General features: G+C 51.4%; 1 pseudogene; it reads left to right on the top strand.

Moving 5' to 3' along the window:
• The window catches only part of LOC111950825 (sarcoplasmic/endoplasmic reticulum calcium ATPase 1-like), a 160,138-nt pseudogene that overhangs the window by 129,300 nt on the left and 23,618 nt on the right, over positions 1-7,220 (top strand).

Raw genomic sequence — 7,220 nt, 5'->3', positions numbered from 1 at the left:
ATTTCTGTTAGTCACATGTCTGTGGAACTTGTTCAGTTTATGTCTCAGTTGTTGAATCTTGTTATGTTCATACAAATATTTACACATGTTAAGTTTGCTGAAAATAAACGCAGTTGACAGTGAGAGGACATTTATTTTATTGCTGAGTTTAGATCATGGTGTGGTTAAGCTGGGTGGACAGACAGATGGTGTGGACAGAGATGTGCCCAATGAAAATCCAGTGGACTTCTCGCATCATAATTCCCTCTCTCAATTCAATTTAAGTGCTTTATTGGCACGATAAACATATTTTAACATTGCCAAAGCAAGTGAACTATATAATAAACAAAAGTGAAATTAACAAATAAAATGAACAGTAAACATTACACTCACAGAAGTTCCAAAATAATAGACATTACAAATGGCATTATGTGCAAATAGTTAAAGTACAAAAGGGAAAATACATCAACATAAATATGGGTTGTATTTACAATGGTGTTTTGTTCTTATGTTTCTGTCTTTCTGAATGACAGTGTGTTTCAAAAGCTTTCGACTTACCCGTTCCTCTCTCCTGTCCCAGGTCAAAGGAGTGTATGAGAAGGTGGGTGAGGCGACGGAGACGGCCCTCACTACCCTGGTGGAGAAGATGAACGTGTTCAAGACTGACATGTCAGGCCTCAGCAAGGTGGAGCGCGCCGGAGCCTGCAACTCCGTAAGCAACTAGAGGAAACACTGAGGGGATGTATACAACACCACTATGGATGTCCACGGTGTATTAGACATACAACATACTGCTTGCATATTCATATACAGTATTTAATGGTGTATGTTGTCATAAAGTGATTTAAACAACTGGACAACAAGTTCAAAGAAAGTATGGTAGCTGGTACCTATTGGCATTCAACACATGGGAAAATCTCCATCTAGATCACCTCAACCTCTATGGTATGATATATACTCTATTGTCCCTGAGGGGAAGTTTGACATGGACAATGGAGTGTGCTGCTGCTTCCACATAGATACATAAAGAGGAAGGCCCCCAAAAAATGGTCAGACTCCAGTCTCCCAAGTCATAGACTGTTCTCTCTGCTACCGCACAGCAAGTGGTACCGGAGCTCCAAGTCTAGGTCCAAAAGGCTCCTTAACAGCTTCTTTCCCCAAGCCATGAGACTGCTGAACAACTAATCAAATGACCCCCCCCCCCCCCCGCTCTGACTCTGTCAATGAGAATGTCGTGCGTCTGTCCCTCTATGTGCATGACCAATGACAGCTGTGACAGGAAGACACGAAGAAGAGAGCTAACTCCCTGTGTTCTTGTCAATGACCAGCGGTTTCAATTTTTCCACTAAACTCCATTCATATCCCAACAGTCCACAATGAAAGAAAATAAACTTGTCACAAAAGTCCTGTCCTCAGAGGCTAGAAGGATAATATTTAACCAAGGCCGGTTTATGAAGAGTATCATGAAACTTTCCAGCTTTCTGTTAGGGCTTCAACAGGGGAAAGGAAGAGGTTTCCTACTAATGCACTAGTTGATGGTGAAGGATTTGAGGTGAAAGGTGTTGTAAACTATGTTCGTCCGTCACTAGATTGACTTGTACTCACGTCCTCGTCTTTTTTTTTTGATATGGGCCACGAAGAGATAATTTTCGGCTCTTGGCTGTCTTTCTGTGAGGAACATCTGTCAAGTGTCTGAGTCCCTGCATCATGTCTCCAGACATAACTAGTCTGAGTTGGAGAGGATCGGAGGAGGGAGAGGAGAAGGTAGGGATGAATGCAGTGGGAGGAGGCTGCCGAGAGAAGGATGTTGGCGGAGGCTGTGGGGAGTGGTGAGGGAAGAGAGAGAGGTAGGGATGAGTGAGCTGGAGACGGGAGAAGAGAGAGAGAAGGAGGAGTGCTGAAAGTATGTTAACGGAGCGTGTGACGGAGAAGGAAAAGGTAGGATGAAGGGAGTGATGGAGGGAAGGGGAGAGAAAGAAGGAAGGAAGAGCGACATATGGGGTATGAATCATGGAAAGGGAATGGGAGGCAGAGTGAGACAGGCGCATGAGACTGCTGGATGAGTAGGGTAGACGAAAGATGGAGACGCGGGAAGAACGAGAAGACAGGAGAATGGACACCTGAGGAGATTGAAGGAAACAGGAGATGGAGACGCTTGAGAAGAGAGGGTAGACAGGAGATGGAGACCGCTGGCCCGAGAGGAGGAGACAGGGATGGAGACGCTGGAGAGGAGGAGACAGGGAGATGGAGACGCTGGGAGAGGAGGAGACAGGGAGTGGGAGACGCTGGAGTACGCGAGGAGAGAGGAGACAGGGAGATGGGAGACGCTGGAAGAGGGGAACAGGAATTGGAGACCTGGAGAGAGGGAGACGAGATGGAACGCTGAGAGAGGGAACAGTGTGATGAGACCTGGAGGGATCACCAGGGTAATGGAGACGCCCTGGAGAGAGGACAGGAAGTAGATGAGACTCTGCAAGGATGGAGAAGGGATGGAGACCTTGAAGGAGAGGATGAGACCTGAAGAGAGAGCAACAGGAGCATGAGACGTGGAGACGAGCGAGCACAGGAGAGTGTAACGGCTGGAGTCTGGAGAGACAGGGAGATGGAGACGCTGGGAGGGAGAGGGGGGACACGTAGGAGGAGGCAGATACGCTGAGAGGACGCGAGGAAAGTAGGGAGACAGGGAGATGGAGACGCTGAGAGGAGGAGACAGGAGATGGAAGACGCGAGTGGAGAAGAGAGGCAGACCAGAAGGAGGAGACCTAGGGGAGATGAGACCTGGAGAGGGGGAGACAGGAGTATGAACGCTGGAGAAGAGAGACAGGGAGATGGAGACGCTGGGAGAGGAAGGGAACAGGGAGATGGAGACGCGGAGAGGAGGAGACAGGAGATGGAGACCTGGGTAGAGAGGGACAGGGAGATGAGACGCTGGAGAGGAGGGAGACAGAAGAGACGCTGGGAGAGAGGAGACAGAAGAGACGCGGAGACAGGGAGACAGAATGGAGACGCTGCGAGAGGAGGGAGACAGGGAATGACGCTGAGATGGAAGAGAAGCAGGAGATGACCTAGAGAGAGGACAGGGAGATGAGACGCTGGGAGAGAGGAGCAAACGGAATGGAGACGCTGGAGAGAGGAGACAGGGAGATGGAGACGCTGGGAGAGGAGGGAGACAGGGAGATGGAGACGCTGGGAGAGGAGGGAGACATGGAGACGCTGGGAGAGGAGGGAGACAGGGAGATGGAGACGCTGGGAGAGGAGCGGTGGAGGATATTGTTTCTACCTGACTACCAGCCTGATAACTACCAGAGCTGTGTTCCTGGAGCTCAGGTGACCCCTACTGTTAATGCTCTCAGAAGCCACTAAACCATACAGCCATTTAAGATCCTTGCGATTTAGACTAACATTGTATATTCTCATGTATTTATAGCAGTTTTTATTTGGCAGATTTTGAAGGGTGTGAACGCAGGGCTGTATACATTCCCTGGTAACTCTACACTTCACTACAAGCTTAATTAAGGCCAAGTTGAGTTGTACCTTTTCAAGGGTGTGTTTACACAGGCAGCCTAATTCTGATATATTTTTTTCTAAACGAATTGGTCTTTTGACCAATCGGATCAGCTCTTTTGCCAATAATTGGGCTACTTTTGTAAAGCCTAAGTGGTGTCAGGGTCCTCTGTAACATCAGAGTCCCTTTTACTGCTGTATCATCTGTTGTCACTGGAGATTCACAGACAGAGGGTSCTGTCTGGCCCACATTGATTCTGCTACTTCATATATACACACTTGTCTGTCTGGTGCAGTTGGCTGACTGTTCAGACAGGATGTTGGAGCACCATCAGGGTGTTTTCACTAGGAACCAAACGGAACCAAACAGGGAAGGGCCTACCTTAATTTGTCCAATAGAAACTCTTGGTTTTGTTGCAAATTGATTTATGTTGCGAGTCAGTTGGCTACGGTGTAGAATAATGATTACACCCCAGGTGTCAACAACAAACCTCCCAGTCCTAGTCCCCCACCTGGTCTGATAGACCCCTCCCTCCCTCCATCACAACAACACAGTCCAACCTCCCAGTCCTAGTCCCCCACCTGGTCTGATAGACCCCTCCCTCCCTCCATCACAACAACACAGTCCAACCTCNCATCACAACAACACAGTCCAACCTCCCAGTCCTAGTCCCCCACCTGGTCTGATAGACCCCTCCCTCCCTCCATCACAACAACACAGTCCAACCTCTCAGTCAAGAGTAGACATGGTGTTTGGTGCCTCATCCTTCATGGGTAGGTTCAGTTGGGTTCATTGTTCGCTACATTGCGTGACACTGTACTGAATGACACGTTTCCCCCAAAATGGTGCGCACCATTCTTCAACAGCCTTGTGGCACATGTGCTCCTGTTTGGTGGGTGTGGCCTGATCAATGCGGGTGTGGCCTGGCCGATATGGGTGTGGCCTGATCAATATGGGTGTGGCCTGATCCATATGGGTGTGGCCTGGTCGATGTGGGTGGTGTGGTTTGATCAATATGGGTGTGGCCGTCTGAAATCGCAAAACCCATGCAGCCACACCATATGGTAATTGCCCTCTGGTGCCACCATAATCAAGTTTTTCATCTGGTCGTTCAGTACAGTACCGTTTTCCGTTGAATTCAATGCCATTCTGTCATACTGAAACGCAGCTCATGTGTCAGCAGCCCAGCCAAGACTCCTTCCCCCGGCCATCACCCTCTTATTGAGCCCTATCCATTAGGTGTCAGCAGCCAGAGAAACCTCCCACTCTGTCTCCCACCTGGCCCATAAGACCCCCCTTTATCACAACAACAACACAGCCAAGCCAGAGTCAAGCCCCCCCAGTCCCCCACAGTTGCCCACTAACATGCCTGTCTGGAATAAACATCTTGGGCACCGGCTTACACTGACAGCTCCAAAAACAAACCCACTTAACCCTCTCATCTGCCCCTCTCTCTCTCCCTCCATCTCATCTGCCCCTCTCTCTCTCCCTCCATCTCATCTGCCCCTCTCTCTCTCCCTCCATCTCATCTGCCCCGAGGAGAAAGATGGAGGAGAGAGAGAGAGCGGGGCAGATGAGATGGAGGGCGAGAGAGAGAGCGGGCAGATGAGATGGAGGGAGAGAGAGAGAGCGGGGCAGATGAGATGAGGGAGAGAGAGAGAGCGGGGCAGATGAGATGGAGGGAGAGAGAGAGAGCGGGGCAGATGAGATGGAGGGAGAGAGAGAGAGCGGGGCAGATGAGATGGAGGGCGAGAGAGGAGCGGGGCAGATGAGATGGAGGGAGAGAAAGAGAGCGGGGCAGATGAGATGGAGGGAGAGAAAGAGAGCGGGGCAGATGAGATGGAGGGAGAGAGAGAGAGCGGGGCAGATGAGATGGCGGGCGAGAGAGAGAGCGGGGCAGATGAGATGGAGGGAGAGAGAAAGAGCGGGCAGATGAGATGGAGGAGAGAGAAAGAGCGGGGCAGATGAGATGGAGGGAGAGAAAAGAGCGGGCAGATGAGATGGAGGAGAGAGAGAGGGGCAGATGAGATGGAGGGAGAGAGAGAGGGCAGATGAGATGGAGGAGAGAGAGAGGGCAGATGAGATGGAGGGAGAGAGAGAGGGCAGATGAGATGGAGGGAGAGAGAGAGGGGCAGATGAGATGGAGGAGAGAGAGAGGGGCAGATGAGATGGAGGAGAGAGAGAGGGGCAGATGAGAGGGTTAAGTGGGTTTGTTTTTGGAGCTGTCAGTGTAAGCCGGTTGCCCCAAGATGTTTATTCCAGACAGGCATGTTAGTGGGGCAACGGCTTACACTGACAGCTCCAAAAACAAACCCACTTAACCCTCTCATCTGCCCTCTCTCTCTCCCTCCATCTCATCTGCCCCTCTCTCTCTCCCTCCATCTCATCTGCCCCTCTCTCTCTCCCTCCATCTCATCTGCCCTCTCTCTCTCCCTCCATCTCATCTGCCCCTCTCTTCTCTCCCTCCATTCATCTGCCCCTCTCTCTCTCCCTCCATCTCATCTGCCCCTCTCTCTCTCCCTCCATCTCATCTGCCCCGCTCTTTCTCTCTCCCTCCATCTCATCTGCCCCGCTCTTTCTCTCCCCTCCATCTCATCTGCCCCGCTCTTTCTCTCTCCCTCCATCTCATCTGCCCCGCTCTCTCTCTCGCCCGCCATCTCATCTGCCCCGCTCTCTCTCTCTCCCTCCATCTCATCTGCCCCGCTCTCTTTCTCTCCCTCCATCTCATCTGCCCCGCTTCTCTTCTCTCTCCTCCATCTCATCTGCCCCGCTCTCTCTCGCCCTCCATCTCATCTGCCCCGCTCTCTCTCTCTCCCTCCATCTCATCTCGCCCCGCTCTCTCTCTCTCCCTCCATCTCATCTGCCCCGCTCTCTCTCTCTCCCTCCATCTCATCTGCCCCGCTCTCTCTCTCTCCCTCCATCTCATCTGCCCCGCTCTCTCTCTCGCCCTCCATCTCATCTGCCCCGCTCTCTCTCTCTCCCTCCATCTTTCTCTCTCCTACCAGGTGATCAGACAGCTGATGAAGAAAGAGTTTACTCTGGAGTTCTCGCGTGATCGCAAGTCCATGTCTGTGTACTGTACCCCATCAACAAACCAGGCTCCGGGTGCAAGATGTTCATCAAGGTGCAGACACACAGACACCTCAATCAACAGATCAACAGAGTCCAACTCTATGCAATTCTCTTATAAGCCAGAGTGGGAGAGGAGCTTGGATGTCCCCATTGTGACCTTTTGACCCCTCTAACACAACAGACACCACACACAGACAGACACCTCAATCAACAGATCTTTCACACGCTGTAATACTACAGAGTCCGACTCTATGCATTTTCTCTATAGGCCAGAGTGGGAGAGGAGCTTAGATGTCCATTGTGACCTTTTGACCCCTCTCTCTCTCACACACACACACACACACACACACACACACTAAATATACATCTATATCCCGCCCACCCCTCCACTCCCACAGGGTGCCCCAGAGAGTGTGATGGAGCGATGCCAGTACCTGCGTGTCGGCACAGGGAAGGTGGCGCTGACCATGCCCCTGAGAGAGCAGCTGACCTCCCTGATCAGGGACTGGGGCACGGGCAGGGACACGCTGAGATGCCTGGCATGGCCACACGGGACTCGCCACCTAAACAACAGGACATGGATCTGGAGAACTCCACCAAGTTTGCTGAGTATGAGGTCAGTGTGAGGTCAGTGTGAGGTCAGTGGAGGTCAGTGTGAGGTCAG

The sequence above is a fragment of the Salvelinus sp. IW2-2015 genome, linkage group LG23, assembly GCF_002910315.2.
Source record: "Salvelinus sp. IW2-2015 linkage group LG23, ASM291031v2, whole genome shotgun sequence".
Classification (NCBI taxonomy): domain Eukaryota; kingdom Metazoa; phylum Chordata; class Actinopteri; order Salmoniformes; family Salmonidae; genus Salvelinus; species Salvelinus sp. IW2-2015.
This window is presented reverse-complemented; position numbering and strand designations above follow the sequence as displayed.